The sequence below is a fragment of the Chiloscyllium punctatum genome, chromosome 8, assembly GCF_047496795.1.
Source record: "Chiloscyllium punctatum isolate Juve2018m chromosome 8, sChiPun1.3, whole genome shotgun sequence".
In the NCBI taxonomy this organism is placed as follows: domain Eukaryota; kingdom Metazoa; phylum Chordata; class Chondrichthyes; order Orectolobiformes; family Hemiscylliidae; genus Chiloscyllium; species Chiloscyllium punctatum.
This window is the reverse complement of record NC_092746.1, coordinates 124812793-124829853: the sequence shown is the minus strand read 5'-3', so window position 1 is coordinate 124829853 and position 17061 is coordinate 124812793. Positions and strand designations below refer to the sequence as shown.

Genomic DNA, 17061 nt, shown 5'->3' with positions numbered 1-17061 from the left:
TGCCGTAGTATCCTCAGCCTCTGACCTGATCTTGCAGCCAAGTATTTATGTAGCAGGTCAGTTCAGTTTCTGGTCAAAAGGTAATCACTAGAAGGTCAATTCAACAACTGTAATGCATTAAAAGTCAAGGTAAAGTGGTTTAGATTAGATTAGATTCTCTACAGTGTGGAAACAAGTCCACACCGACCCTCCAAAGAGAAACCCACCCAGACCCATTTCCCTCTAACTAAAGCACCTAACACTGTGGGCAATTTAGACTGGCCAATTCACCTGACTTGCACGTCTTTAGACTGTGGGAGGAAACCGGAGCACCCGGACGAAACCCACGCCGACATGGGAAGAATGTGCAAACTCCACACAGACAGTCACCCAAGGTTGAAATCAAACCTGGGTCCCTAGTGTTGTGAGGCAGCAGTGCTAACCACTGTGCCGCCCCAAGGGATGGTCATTGCCTGAAACGTGTGGCATGAATGTGGCTTGCTACTTGACAGGCCAAACATGGATATTGTCTAGGTCTTATTATATATGAATATAGGTTACTTTGGTAGCCGAGAAGTTGAGTAGTGTTGAATACTGTGCATTCATTACCAAACATCCAAACTTCTGACTCTGGTTGATGGAAGGTCACTGGTAAAAAGTATAAGATGGTTGGGTCTAGGACACTACCCTAGGGAACCCCTGCAATGATGTTCCGAAACTGGGATTGACTCCAGAAAAATGATGGGTTTTTCCAACAACCGACAATGTGGATTTGCAGTCATCATTAGATTCTTAATTCCAGTTTTTGTTAATTGAACTCAAATTTCACCAACTGCTGTGACAGAATTCAAACACAGGCGACCAGAACATTACCTGGGTCCCCAAATTAATAGTCCAGTGACAATACCACTAGGCCATAACCTCCCGAGGTGATGCAACAAGATATACTGATGACCTTCAATGAGGATGCTAAAGTCCTTATGTTAGCTCCCATAACTATGCGATGTGTGTCATGTAGGAAAATTCAATTAACTTTTGTTATAGTGCCTGGTTCAGGTACACAATCCTTTATCTGAAGCCCTTAGGGAAAGCTAGTTTCCGCAATTTTTCAGATTGCGGAATAAGTGACAGTTTAATGGTGAAATTTTAAAAATCTTACCTAACAGCAGATGCACCTGTGAGTACTAGGAGCCCTGAGACAGAATTGATGCCTGCCAGTGCTGGGCCAAACTGCCACATCATATCTGTGTGAGGTGGGTTGAGTAGGTATGGAGTTGGGTTAACAGTTTGCACGTCAAATAACCCTATTATGGAGAAAAAACTTCATGAAAAAGCTCTGAATTTTGATGCTTTTTAGATTTTGGATAAAGGACTCTTCCTGTATTTGCATACATTATCTGTAGGCACAGACATTGTGGCTGGACTCAAGCTAAGCAATTCTGATGCTTTGACAAAATCCTTATTTTAATTCAAGGTTTGTAATAAAGATACAACAATATTAGGACATGACAAACAGAGGACAGCCACAGAATTCCTAGAACATTGACACTCATCCATCAATAAACAGATCGACCTAGACCCAATATACCAACCACTGCAACAAAAAACCAGAACTGGCAATCAGAAGCAGTGGGAACCAAACCAAATAAATTCCAACCAACACAGTACAGCAGTGCTTCATAGGAGGCTCCAAAACACAGAATGTCACCTAGAATGGGCATGAAACATCTGCAAATCAAATTCACAGCTCAGTGAACATACCCAAAATAACTGCATCCTTTTTTTATGTTTACTCATGGCACATGAGCATTACTGGCTGGCCAGCATTTACTGCCCATCCTTATTTGCCTTGGAGATCAAGTCTCCAGAGGGGAAGCAACGGCCTAGTACTTTATTACTGGACCGTTAATCCAGAGATCCAGATAAATGTTCTGGGGATCCAGGCTTGAATCCCGCCAAAACAGTTAGAATTTGAATTCAATAAATATCTGGTATTAAAAAAAAATCTAAAGATAACCATGAATCCATTGCCAACTGTCATAAAAACCCATCTGTTTTACCAATACCCTTTAAGGAAGGAAATTGTCATCCTTATCTGGTCTGGCCTACATGTGACTCCAGACCCTCAGCAGTGTGACTCACTCTTAACTGTCCTCTGGGCAATTAGGAACGTGCAATAAATGTTGCTGAGCCAGTGATGCGGTCATCCAAGTGAATGAATAAAAGAAAAAACAAGGTAGCTTTGTTAGGTGCCTTGATGAATTGTAACGAATCTTGTAGATGGTAAACACTGCTGCTACTGATTGTTGAAGGTGGAAATTGTGGATGTGGTACGAACCAAACAGACTGCTTATGGAATGTGGACATCATTTAGGGCCAACGGATAATGCTTTCGCAAAGATGCGGATGTGATGTTTGTGTTGTTGGAGGTGCACTCATCCAGGCAAATGAGTATTTCATCACACACGTGACATATGCCTTGTCGATGATGCACAGGCTTTGGGGAGTCAGGAGATGGTTCCTTACCTATAACCCGCTCTTGTATTGCTATAGGAAGTCCAGTTCAGTTTCTGGTCAATAGTGACCCTTGGGGTGTTGATAATCCGAGATTCAGTGATGGTAATGCCTTTGAATTAAATGGGGTAATGGTTAGATTTTCTCTTGTAAGAGACAGTCATTGCCTGGCATTTGTGTAGTGTGAACACAACAGAGAACGTTAAAGAGCAGTACAGGCTCTTCAGCTTTCAATGTTGCGCGAACCTGTGAAATTAACCTGATGCCCATCCAACTACACCTTCTCATTATTATCCATATGTACGCCCAATGCCTATTTAAATGCTCTTAACGTCAGTGAGTCTATTACTGTTGCAGGCAGGCCCCCGTTCCACACCCCTACTACTCTAAGTAAAGAAACTACCCCTGATATCTGTCCTAAATCCATCACCCCACAATTTAAAGCTAATTCCCCTCGTGTTAGCCTTCACCATCAGAGGAAAAAGGCTCTCACTGTCCACCCTATCGAACCCTCTGATTATGTCATACGTTTCGATTAAATCACCTCTCAACTTTCTTCTCGCCAATGTGGGCGGCACGGTAGCACAGTGGTTAGCACTGCTGCCTCACAGCGCCGGAGATCCGGGTTCAATTCCCGCCTCAGGCGACTGACTGTGTGGAGTTTGCACGTTCTCCCCGTGTCTGCGTGGGTTTCCTCCGGGTGCTCCGGTTTCCTCCCACACTCCAAAAAATGTGCCGGTCAGGTGAATTGGCTAAGCTAAATTGCCCGTAATGTTAGGTAGGGGTAGATGTAGATGTAGGGGTATGGGTGGGTTACGCTTCGGCGGGGCGGTGTGGACTTGTTGGGCCGAAGGGCCTGTTTCCACACTGTAAGTAATCTAATCTAATCTAATCAATGAGAACACAGTCTCAGTTCCTCAGCCTTTCCTCATAAGACCTTCCTTCCATACCAGGCAACATCCTAGTAAATTTTTTTCTGAACCCTTTCCAAAGCTTCCACATCCATCCTAAAATGCAGTGACCAGAACTGTACGCAATACTCCAGGGGCAGCCTTACCAGTGCCTTGTACACCTGAAGCATGACCTCATGGCTCTGAAACTCAATCCTCCTACCAATAAACGCCAACACACCATATGCCTTCTTAACAACCCTATCAACCTGGGTGGCAACTTTCAGGCATTTATGCACCTGGACACCGAGATTTCGCTGTTCATCTGCACTGCCAAGAATTTTACCATTAGCCCAGTCCTCTGCATTCCTGTTATTTTTTCCGAAGTGAACTACCTCACGCTTTTCTACATTAAACTCCAGTTGACACTTCTCAGCACAGCTCTGCATCTTATCTATGTCCCTCTGTAATCCACAATATCCTTTGGCACTATCTGAAACTGTGCCTACCTTATAGTGTCAACTGCAAATTTACTAATCCATCCTTCTATGCCCACATCCAGATCATTTCTAAAGATGACAATGGTCCCAAAACAGTAACTGAGCTCCAGGATGACCATTTCCCATCAACCATCACCCTGTCTTCTTTCAGCTAGACAATTTCTGATTCAATTAGCTAAATCACCTTCAATCCCGAAACTCCATATTTTGGGTAATAGCATACTGCGTGGAACCTTATCAAACACCTTATTGAAGGCCATATGCACCACATCAACTGCTTTAGCTTCATCCATCAGTTTTATCACCTTCTCAAATAACTCAAAAAAAAGGTTAGTTAGGCATAACCTACCCTTCACAAAACTGTGTTGACCATCTTATTAGATTAGATTAGATTTCCTACAGTGTGGAAACAGACCCTTCGGCCCAACAAGTCCACACTGACCCTCCACAGAGTAACCAACGCAAACCCATTTCCCTCTGACTAATGCACCTAATACTGTGGGCAATTTAGCATGGCCAATTTACCCGACCTGCACATCTTTGGAATGTGGGAGGAAACCGGAGCACCCAGAGGAAACCCACGCAGACACAGGGAGAACATGCAAACTCCACACAGACAGTTGCCAGAGGCTGGAATCGAATTGGAACCCTGGTGTTGTGCAATGCTCCATGGTGGCATCTCCAATCAAATTATTCCTTTCCAGATGATTATAAACCCTATTTCCTATAACCTTTTCCAACAACTGAAGTAAGGCTCACTGGCCTATAATTATCAGGGTTATCCCGACTCCTTCTTAAACAAGGGAACAACATCTAGTCTTCTGGTGCTACTCTTGTCGACAATGATGACAAAGATCAAAGCCAAAGGCTCTGCAATCTCCTTCCTAGCTTCCCAGAGAATCGGAGGATTAATCCCATCCGGCCCAGAGGTCTTATCTATTTCCATATCTTTCAAAATTGCTAAAACCTCTTCGTCAGCCACAATCCCATCTAATCTTGTAGCCTGTATCTCCATATTCTCACCAACATTGCCCGTTTCCAATGTGAATACTGACACAAAGTATTCATTACATGCTTCCCCTATGTCCTCAGATTCTACACATAATTTCCCACTAATATCTTTGATTGGCCCTAATCTTACCCAAGTCATTCTTTTATTTCTGATATACCTTTTGAAGGCCTTAGGTTTTTCTTCAATCCTATCCGCAGACAACTTCTCATGTCCCCATCTGGCTCTTCTTAGCCCTCTCTTTAGATCTTTTCTGGCGAACTTATAACTTATAACTCTCAAGCCCACTAACTGAGTCTTCACGCCTCATCCTCACATAAGCCTTCTTCTTCCTCTTGACAAGAGCTTCAACTTCTTTAGTAAACCATGGCTGCCTCTCACAATAACTAACTCCCTGCCTGACAGGTATGTACTTATCAGAATAGCTACCTGCAGTAGCTATTCCTTGAATAAGCTCCAAATTTCAAGTGCGTCCATCCCCTACAGTTTCCTTCCCCATCCTATGCACCTTAAATCTTGCCTAATTGCATCATATACCTCTTTCCCTGCAGTATATACCTATCCCTGCCCACTGCTATTATAAATATAACTGAATTACGGTCACTATCGCCATAGTCTCACCTACCCCAAATCTAACACTCACCGGGTTCAATCCCCAGTACTAAATCCAATATGGCATTGCCCCTTCTTGGCCTGTTTACATATTGTGTCAGAAAACTCTCCTGCACACATTGAATAAAAACTGACCCATCTAAACTGCTTTAACTACAGTATTCCCAGTCAATGTTAGGGAAGTTAAAAGTCCTGATAACAACTCCCCTGTTACTTGCTCCTATCAAGAATCATCTTTGCTATCCTTTCCTCTACATCCCTGGAACAATTCTGAGGCAGATAGCAAACCCACAATAGGGTGACCTCTCCTTTCCTGTTTCTAACCTCAGCCCAAACTACCTCAGTGGAAGAGTCCTCAAATGTTATCTCAGCTGCTGTAATGCTACCTTTGATTAACAATGCCACCACCCGCACCCCTTTTTACATCTTCTGTTCTTTCTGAAACATTTAAATCCTGGAATCTACAACGACCATTCCTGTCCCACTTCCAGCCAAGTCTCTGAAATGGCCACAACATGGAAATCTGGTAGCAACCCTTTCTGCAAGTTCATCCACCTTATTCCAGATCCTTTTGGCATTGAAGTACACACATTTCAAATTAACGCCCCGATTGCTGGTGCCCTCTCGTGACCTTGTAAACCTACCCCTGACCTCACTACCCTCAACCTCCTGTACATTGGAACTACAATTCAGGTTTGCATCCTAGCTCTCTGAATTTCTGACTTAGGTCCCCACCTTTCTTCCTGTCATTGAGGCCTACGCAGACCACGACTTGGGGCTGCTCCCCCTCCCCATCAAGGATCCCGAAAACACGAACCCTGGCACCTGGGATGTAAGTCTCTCTCATTCCCACAAAATCCCCTATCTGTCCCCCTAATTATGGAGTCCCCATTGACTAAAGGTCTGCTCCTTTTCCCTCTTCCCTTCTGAGCGAAAGGGACAGACTCTGTGCCAGAGACCTGTGCCCCATTGATTGATTACCCCTGGTGAGTATACTTGGTGTTGAGGGGAACCACCACAGCAGACCCCTGCATTGCCTGCCGGTTCCTTTTCCCACCCCTGATGGTAACCCATCTACCTTCACGTGGCTATGGAGTAACTACCTCCCTGTAACTCCTCTTAATAATCCCCTCCGTTTCCCAAATGATCCAAAGTTCATCCAGCTCCCATTCCCTAAAGCGGTTCTCAAGGAGCTGGAGTTGGTTGCACTTCCCACAAATAAGGTCAGCAGGGACACTAGAGGTGACCCTTACCTCCCACATACGACAGGAAGAACATTCAACTGTCCTAAACTCCATTCTCACTATTCTAAATTCCCAAATAGACTGCTGAAAAAAAAGGAAACAAAAGAAAACACTTGTCACCTTACCAACCAATGCATGTAACTTTTAAGTTAGAGGAAGAGGATGGGTGGGAGACATTACCCGAGTAGTGTTTCAGGTAAAGCAACTGCCCAAATATGTAACCTCGTGATCTCTGCGACTGCCTCCAGGAACAGAACAATGCCCAACCTGAAAATCAGTCATTTAAACTGTATGCTCACATATCCTAAACCAATGCAGGATCTTTCATCAGACAAATCTGTGCAACATTTCAGCAGTTTTTGTTACAGGAAATTTAGCTTAACTCCATGGGCTTACACAGATAATGGTAGAATCCTGGGGAGTATTGTTGAACAGAGACCTAGAGGTTTCAGGTACATTTTTCCTTAAAAAGCGGTGCCATAGATAGACAGAGTGGAGGAGGAGGAGGAATTTGGCACACTTGCCTTCATTCATCATAGCACTGAGTATCAGAGTTTGGATGTTATAGTTTTACAGGTCAGGTAAGACCTTGGGGAGTCTTGTCAAAAAGAGTGCCCTAGGGGTCAAGTACATTGTTCCTTGAAAGCAGCACCAGAGGTAGACAGGGTGGTGAAGAAAGGGTTTGGCCTATTTGCCTTCACTGGTCAGAGTACTGAATGTAGGAGTTTGGACATTACGGTGCGGCCTCTACATGAGGTCGGTGAGACCACTTTAGAGTACTGGGTACAGTTCTGGTCGCCCTGCAATAGAAAGAAATTATTAAATTGGGAACAGTACAGCAAAGATTTACGAGAATGTTACTAGGACTGGAGGTTCTGAGTTAAGGAAAGTCATAGAGATGTGCAGCACGGAAACAAACCCTTCGGTCCAACTCATCCAAACCGACCAGATATCCTAACCTAATGGATGTATGTTTGTTCACTGAGGTGGAAGGTTCCTTTGCAAATGTTTCAACACCATATGAGGTAACACCATCAGTGAGCTTCCAGTGAATCACTGGTGTTATGGTCCACTTTCTTTTTGTGTTGAGGTTTCCTTAGGTTGGTGGTGTCATTCCCTGCAGTGATGTTATTCCCCGTGCTGGTGATGTCATTCCCTGTTTTTTTTTCTCAGAGGGTAATAGATGGGATTCAAATTGATCATAGATTCAAATTGATCAAAATGATGTGTTTGATGATAGAGTCGGAATGCCTCTGTTTGGCTTGTCCAAGGAGGGATGTGTTGTCTCAGTCAAAGTGGTGTCCTTCCTCATCTGTATGTAAGGATAGAGATAGAAACTCGATCCACTTTATCCAGAAACTCTAGTTACTGTCCCCTACATCAAGGACATCTCAAATGACTGCCAGTCTACTCAGATCTCTTGGCATCATGGTAGCCCACAATTCCACCAACATACTAGAACAGCAGCTACTGAACTTAAAGACCCTATACAGCCAACAAGCAAAACAAGCAAAACGAACACCTTGCATGAACTGTAACAAACAGTACGTTGGACAGACAGGCAGAAAACTAGCTGATAGGATACATGATGATCAACTAGCCACAAAAAGATATGATTCACTATAATTAGTATCCTTACATACAAATGAGGAAGGACACCACTTTGACTGAGGTGACACATCTATCATAGGACAAGCCAAACAGAGGTACACATGAGAATTCCTAGAAGCAATGCATTCCAACTGCAACTCGATCAACAAACACATCAATTTGGATCCCATCTATCATCCTCTGAGAAAAAGAACAGGAAGTGATATCACCAACACAAGAAATAACATCACCACCCCAAGGAAACCTAAACACAAAAATAGAAAGCAGACCACAACACCAGAGCTTCACCAGAGGCTCACTGATGATATTACCTAGTGTGGTCACGAAATGCTTGAAAACTAACCTTCCAGCTCAGTGAGCAAACTTACATCTAGAACCTCAACCTGACCTACAAATCTTCTCCAAACTTATTAACATCCTAACCTAATCTCCTCCCATTGGCCATTACTTGGCCCATATCCCTCTAAACCCTTCTTGTTCATATATCCATCCAGATTCCTTTTAAATGCTGTAATTGTGCCAGGTTCCACCACTTCCACTGGCAGCTCATTCCATACATGCACCACCCTGTGTGTGAAAATATTGCCCCTAAAGTCCCTTTTATATCTTTCTCCTCTCACCCTAAACCAATGCCTTCTTGCTCTGGACAGCCCCACCCGAGGGAAAAGAGTTGTCTATTTATCCTGTCCATACCCCACATAATTTTTATAAAGCTCTATAATGTCACTCCTCAGCCTCCAACACTCCAAGGAAAACAGGCCCAGCCTATTCAGCCTCTGCCTATAGCTCAAATCCTCCAACCCTGGTAACATCCTTGCACATCTTTTCTGAACCCTTTCAAGCTTCACAATATCCTTCCTGTGAAGCCGCAACATGACCTCCCAACTCCTATACTCAAATCTCTGACCAATAAAGGAAAGCATACCAAAAGCCTTCTTCACTATCCTATCTACCTGCAACTCCGCTTTCAAGGAACTATGAACCTACACTCCAAGGCCTCTTTCTTCAGCAATACTCCCCAGGATCTTACCATTAAGTGTATAAGTCCTAGAAGAAAGTGAAGACTGCAGATGCTGGAGATCAGAGTCTAGAGTGTGGTGCTGGAGAAGCACAACAGTTGAGGCAGCATCCAAGGAGCAGGAGAATCGATGCTTCAGGCATAAGCCCTTCATTAGGAAGTTGCTTATGCCTGAAACGTTGATACTCTTGCTCCTCGGATGCTGCCTGACCTGCTATGCTTCTCCAGCACCACACTCGAGTGTGTAAATATCACTCTAATTTGCTTTTCCAAAATGCAGCACCCCACATTTATCTAAATTAAACTCCACTTGCCACTCCTTGGCCCATTGGCCCATCTGATCAAGATCATGTTGTACTCTGAGCTCACCTTTGCTATCCGCTACACCTTCAATTTTGGCGACATCTGCAAACTTACTACCTACACCTCCTATGTTCACATCCAAATCATTTATATAAATGATGAAAAGCAGTAGACTCAGCATTAATCCATGTGGCACTCCAGCACCATCCTCTGTCATCTACTTCTGAATCAGTTCTGTTTCCAAATAACTAGTTCTTCCTGTATTCCATGTGATCTAACCTTGCTAACCAGTCTCCCATGAAGAACTTTGTCGAACACCATAGTGAAGACCACATAAATCATGTTTACTGCGCTGCCCTCGTCAATCCACTTTGTTACCTCTTCAAAAAAAAATTCATTCAAGTTTGGGCTGGGACTTTCTTTCCTGGAGCATAAGAGATTGAGCAGTGACTTTGTAGAACTTTACAAAATCATGAGGGTCTCACATAGGGTCGGGTATGTTTTGGCGCTCATTACTTTGGCGCTGAGCTGTTTTGTTGCCAATTCAGAAAAAACAAGTCTTGTTCGGTAAGAAGAGAGGAAGACTAACAACTCAATGTAATTTTCTCAACTAGCATGAGTTGACAGTCAAAGCTATAATGACCCACTGTAAATTCAAATCTCGTTTTGTTATCATTTTCTCATTTAACAATTGTTAATAGTCATCTACTGCCTTGATGATACTTAAGCCCTTCTGTCTTCACACTGGAAAACTGTAATACAATTTTCTTTCTACTTTCTTATAGAGCCCATACCAGAAATGGCTGAAAACATTCTAAGCAAGAAACACAAACCAAAATTTTCACACGATGGTTATCTATATGTATTGGCACCAAAACAGCTCAGCGCCAAAGTAATGAGCGCCAAAACAGTTTACAGCCAAAAGGACAGCTCCAAATAGTCCCATTCTGCTCGTGTAAGGTGAATGTCAAAGGTCTATTCCCACTTAAAAACTGGGGGCATCGTTTTAGGGTAGGAGGGAAAAGATTTAAAAGGGAACTGAGGGGCAACATTTTCACACTGAGGGTGGTTCATTTATGGAATGAACTGTCAGAGGGAGTGGCAGATGCAAGTACACTTATATCATTTAAAAGACATTTGGACAGGTACATGAATAAGCAAGGGTTAGCAGGTACAAGTACAAGTAAATGGGACTAGCTCAGTTTAAGAAACCTGACATGGATGAGTTGAACAAAAGGGTATGTTTCTGTACTGTCTGACTCAATGAAACATGACATACTGCGATGTGGAGGTGCCGTTGGACTGGGATGGACAAGGTCAGAGGTCAGACGACACCAATTTTTGGTGCCTCAATTAATCAAATTATAGATCATCCCTTCACTTGCTATTCAGCTGTTGACACTTTACTCATACATCTGATACTTTAGATCACCTGCAGAGGTGTATTACTCAGCCTGTCCGACACTCCATTCACCCTATTTGTATGATGTTTTGCTCTCTCTGCCAATAAATTCTATGGCTGCATCTTTCTCTCCTACTTTGCCTGACGCAAGAGCTACACTCAAAGCTTGTGATTTCAAATAAACCTACTGGACTACAACCTGATGTTGCTGGGTTACCGAATCTAATGCTCAAGTTATGGCAGGGACGTCTCCTCATAAGTATAGACACCTTTTGGTTGAAGGCACTGAAACAGTCCTGTGCTTTCCTCATTAATTGGGAGGAAACCAGGCTAAATTCCAATTTTAATTCCATTCTTCCTTGTGAGTATTTCCTCCAACCTGATCTCTGTCCAGGCTCCACGTGTCACGTTCATAACTTCTCTAATGCATCTTTATCCAGTAATGCACAATATGGTATCTCTTTCCAAATGTTTTAAGATAAAGTGTATAAAATTGAGTGACCTCCACATTCATACCATCATTCCTGGGCTTTTTCACGTTTTGTCCAGTTCTCTCCCTCCTTTCTCTTCGTGTAGGCCGTGATTTTTCAACTTTCCCACACACGCTTCTCTTTTTGACTCTCCGCTCCCGAACCCGAACCCTCGGTCGATTAGTATAAAGTCCCCCTCAGCCACCCCCGTATTTTCTTTCCTTTCTTTCTCATCCTATATCTCATTACCCCACCCCGCCCATTTTCTGCTCTCCCGTCAACATTCCGACGACCATCACCCGAAATCCGAGTTAAAAAGGCGCCAAACTGCCACCTGCCGCAGAACTTCGCGCGCTCCAGCCAACCGACAACCGGCACTCTCCCCTCACTGCGCCTGCGCCTGCACCTGCACCTGCACCCGCGAACTGTCACCTGCCAGAAGCCAGCACCCTCCCCTCACTGCGCCTGCGCCCGCGAACTGTCACCTGCCAGAAGCCAGCACCCTCCCCTCACTGCGCCTGCGCCCCGCTGTTACGTGCCAGAGGCCAGCACTCTCCCCTCACTGCGCCTGCGCACTGCTAACGGTCACCTGCCGGAGGCCGGCGCCCTTACCTCACTGCCCCTGCGCCCGCTAATGGTCTCCTGTCGGCGCCATTACTTCACTGATGGTCACGTGCCGGAGGTCGGTCCTCTCAGTGCGCCTGTGCGGGAGTGTACAATCCAAAAAACGACTCAAACAGAAATTGTTGGCAGAACTCAGAAGGTGTGGCCACATCTTGGAGAGAAAGCAGGGTTAATGTTCAGTGAACTTCTTCAGAATTGTAGATTGTATCTGGGTAAAGGTTGGTATATATGCTTGAGATGGTTGGAGTAAATGATTGGTGGAGATGGAGCCCAGGGAAAGATGGAGAAACCAGTTGGGTGGATGAAGGACTGGGTAAAGGTCAGCTTGAGGAAATCAGTATCCGTTAGTGGGGACCATTAGCAGTCCAAGTGATGATAAGACTTATGGAGATGGGTAAGGACATGGGATAAGGTGCTCAGGCCCTAAAATTATTAAACTTGATATTGAGTCCAGAAGCAAAAAGCTTGAGAGAATAATGAATTGTGAGGATAATGCTGAGTGACATCAGAGGGACACTGATGAATTGGTAAAATGGGCATCCCATAATGATTACTTGTCATGATATTCCAGTTGTTCCATTTCTAGCTAACCGCATTACTATTAATGCTATGGATAACAGTTCAATTCTTTTGAGTCCAGTTTTGGACAAAGATTTGCTAGTTTGTTTTTCAGTATTATATCTCTCCGAGTCCAGCTGACTGTGGATGATCACCACAATGAAAATGTTGATTAACTTTCCTAACTGTCCCAGTAAAATGTGATCCATTATCACTTGAAAGCTGTACAGGTATGTCAAATTGTGAGATAATTTCTTTTAATAGGTATTTAGCAATGGTACTAGCATCATTATTTTTACATGGAAATGCTTCAATCCACTTAGAAAATACAATTATAATTACTAATACATACTTAAATCCCATACATGAGGGTGATTCAATAAAAATCCATTTGCAAATTTACAAATGGTCCTGTTGGATTTGGATGGGAGGCAACCTGTACTTTTCCTGTCTTTTTCAGGATTTGAGGGTTGACAGACAACATGTTTTTCATTAATTTATTTTGTAACTGCTGAAATACCTGGCGCATACCATGTTTTAGAAATATAGTCTGCTGTCCTCCCTTTGCCCACATGTATGAACACTGCAAGCAATCCAAGGAAGCAAAGATCTGGGTGCCACACGGCCATCACAGTGCACCCACACTCCCCCAGGTGTTTTAATACAATGATCTTGTGCCCACCTCCTCAGTACTGGCCTATGATTGGAAGGCCAGCACATCATGAATTGCAGGCTGCGAATCAATGGATTTAGTGCATTTAATTATGCAAACGGACATGTGGAAAGCTGTATCTGAGACAGCAGCCCTCCATTGCCCAACTTCATCTTGGTGACCTTTGTGTGCTTGGCACTTAATAGTTGGGATTTTCTGGTGACATCGTATGGTACATCAAAGGTTGTCAAACTGTTCAGCATTCTTGATTCTGGAGCCAGCAGAGGTCAGATACTCTTGGAATTTCCAAATCTGTCCACAATCATGGGTCACCCCAAATGCATACCGTGAAACGGTTTAAACGTTGACGGTTCATCCCCTGGCCAAAATGCAAGTGCGGGTCAGAGCAAACAGCTCCGCCTGGTGTGCAGAAAGAGTATTTAGTAATGTTGCAGCTTTACCAGTGGAGTGATGTGTAACAACAGCGTAGCTGGTGCTGCATTTGCCATGTTCCTCCCTCAAAGCTGATCCATCCACAAAATAAATCTGGGTTGTGCGTAAGGGTCTCATTGAGATCAATCCGTGGCTTTGTTACCAGCTGAGTTACTGTCTTGCAAGCCTGTTTACTGGGTGAGACAAGTAGAAGGTTGTCTGTGTACTGTGCAAGGGTTGAGGCTGCATGTAACAATGTGTTCCAAGTCTTTCTTTTAGGCACTTGGAAAATATTGGGGGACTCTCGGTGTAGCCATAAGACATTGGAGCAGAAATTAGATCATTTGGCCCATCAAGTCTACTCATCATTGCTCACAGTACTCTAAATGTGGTCTGACCATAGCCTTCACAAACCTTGTTGAATTCCTTGAGGATGTGACAAAACACATTGAAGGTAGAGCAGTGGATGGGGTGTGCATGGATTTTAGTAATGTGTTTAATAAGGTTCCCCATGGTAAGCTCATCCAGAAAGTAAGCACACGTGAATACAGGGAAACCTGTCTGTCTGGATATAGAATTGGCTGGAAGATAGAGGGTGGTGGTAGATGGAAAGTATTCAACCTGAGTGCGGTAATCAGTGGTGTTCTGGGACCTCTGCTGTTTGTGATATTTTTATAAGTGGTTCGGATGTGGATTAGTAAGTTTGCCGATGACATGAAAGTTAGTGGAATGTAGAGGGCTGTTGTAGGTTACAACGAGACATTACAGAATGCAGAGCTGGACTGATAAGTGGCAGATGGACTTCAACCTGGAAAAGTTTGAAGTCATTCACTTTGGAAGGTTGAATTTGAATGCTGATTACAGGATTGAAGGCAGGATTCTTGGCTGTGTGGAGGAACAGAGGAATCTTGGAGTCCATATCCATAGATCCCTCAAATTTGCCCCCTAGGTTGATAGGGTTGCTAGGAGTGTGTATGGTGTGTTGGCTTTCATTAGCAAGGGGATTGAGTTTTAGAACCACGAGGTTATGCTGCAGTTCTGTAGAGTCCTGGTTCGACCACATTTGGAATATTCTATTCAGTTCTGGTCGCTCCATTAGAGGAAAGGAGTGGAAGCTTTAGAGAGGGTGCATAGGAGATTTTACCAGGATTCTGCCTGGACTGGAGGGCATGTCTTATGAATAAACGTTGAGGGAGCTAGGGCTTTTCTCATTGGAACAAAGAAGGATGAGAAGTGACTTGATAGAGGTGTACAAGATGTTGAGAAGCGTAGATGGAGTGGATAGCCAGAGACTTTCTCGCATGGCAGAAATTTCTATCATGAGTGGGCATAATTGGAGGAAGGTTTAGGGGAGATGTCAAAGGTAGGTTCTTTACTCAGAGTGGTGGGTGCATGGAATGCACTGCCAGCAGTGAGGTTGAATTCGATACATTAGGAACATCTAAGCAACTCTTCAATGGGCACATGGAAGATTGTACAATGAAGAATATGTAGATTAGTGTGATCTTAGAGTAGAATAGAAGGCTGGCACAACATCAAGGGCCTGTGCTGTGCTGGACTGTTCTATGTTTTTAAAGCCTTAGATGTACACCCTTGCTTTTATAATCTAGTCCTCTCGAAATTAATGATAATATTGTATTTGCCTTCCTAACTACAGAGTCAGTCTACAAGTTTAGCTGAAGAGAAACCTGGACTAGGGCTACCAAGTATCTTTGCATTTCAGATTTCTGAATTTTCTTCCTGTTTAAAAAAATAGTCCATGCCTCTTTGCTTTTTACCAAAGTGCATGATTTCACATTTGCCCACACATTTCATCTATGACTTCTTTGCCCACTCTCCTAACCTATCTAAATCTTTCTGCTGCCTACTCCCTCCTCAATACTACCTGCCCCTCCACCTATCTTTGAATCATCTGCAAGCTTAGCCAGAATGCCCTCCGTTCCTTCACCCAGGTCATTTATGTATGAAGTGAAATGTTGTGGTCCCAACACTGACCCTTGTTGAACACCACTTGTCACCAGCTTCCATCCTGAGAAGGACCCTTTTATCCCTACTGTCTGCCTTCTGCCAGATAGTCAAGTTTCTATCCATGCTGGTTCCTGGCTTTTAACACCTTGGGCTCATGTATTATTCAGCCCTGTGGGAGCCATGTCTGTGTGTATTGAGATCCTTCATACCTGAATACAAAAAAGAACTGGAAGTCCACATATATGGTTATGGAGAAAAAGGCGGAGCAGTGATCAATGACCATGTAGTAGAGGGACCCAATAGGGATACTAGTAAGAATAGTGGCTGGATTGGGAAAGACTGACTCATTGATAGCCTAGAGGTCTTGGACAAATCACCACCTTCTATTGGAATTGGTGTGTTGTAGGGGCTTTTTGTTGGTATTATGACTCACTGATCCAACAAGGGCATATCAGTGCAATCCCTTGAGTGGCTGCGGAAGAAAGAGAATACGGCGGTCTCCTTGGTAACAGCTCTGAGGGGTTGCGAGTAAGTTTGTGGGGTTGTGCCATTAACATTCACCCAACAAGATCAGGGTGACTGGCCCACAGATTTTTAAGGACCTGGTTTAGCAGGTTCTCAAGTTCTGGCTGAGGAATTTGAGGACAAAACTCACTTCACTCCAGGGTCCTTAAATATCCATCAGAAGTTCACCTGCACCTCCATACACATCATTTACTGCATCTGCTGCACCCGATGTGGCCTCCTATACATTGGGGAGACAGGCCGCCTACTTGCAGAGCGTTTCAGCGAACATCTCTGGGACACCTGCACCAACCAACTCAACCGCCCTGTTGCTGAACACTTTAACTCCCCCGCCCACTCCACCAAGGACATGCAGGTCCTTGGCCTCCTCCATCACCAGACCATGGCAACACGACGCTTGGAGGAAGAGTGACTCATCTTCCACCTAGGAACCCTCCAGCCACAGGGGATGAATGCGGATTTCTCCAGCTTCCTCATTTCCCCTCCCCCCACTTTTTCTCAGTCCCAACCCTCAGACTCCGCACCACCTTCTTGACTTACAATCTTCTTCCCGACCTCTCCGCCCCCACCCCCTTTCCGGCCTATCACCCTCACCTTAACCTCCTTCCACCTATTGCATTCCCAACGCCCCTCCCCCAAGTCCCTCCTCCCTACCTTTTATCTTAGCCTGCTTGGCACACCCTCCTCATTCCTGAAGAAGGGCTTATGCCCACAATGTCGATTCTCCTTCGCCTTTGATGCTGCCTGATA

General features: G+C 44.2%; 1 protein-coding gene across 8 annotated transcripts in view; it reads right to left on the bottom strand.

The window, feature by feature from the left end:
- LOC140480880 (uncharacterized) overlaps positions 1 to 11980 on the bottom strand; it is a 284964-nt gene extending 272984 nt beyond the window's left edge. For 7 of the 8 annotated variants that reach the window (XR_011961423.1, XR_011961422.1, XM_072576428.1 and 4 more), the window contains exons 1-2: positions 11599 to 11980; positions 2506 to 2605 (exon numbers count right to left, since the gene is read on the bottom strand). The gene's annotated coding sequence lies outside the window, so the exon portion shown is untranslated. The remainder of the gene's footprint in view (positions 1 to 2505; positions 2606 to 11598) is intronic. The other variant, XM_072576427.1, reaches the window with a different exon arrangement.
- Positions 11981 to 17061: the final 5081 nt, after the last annotated feature.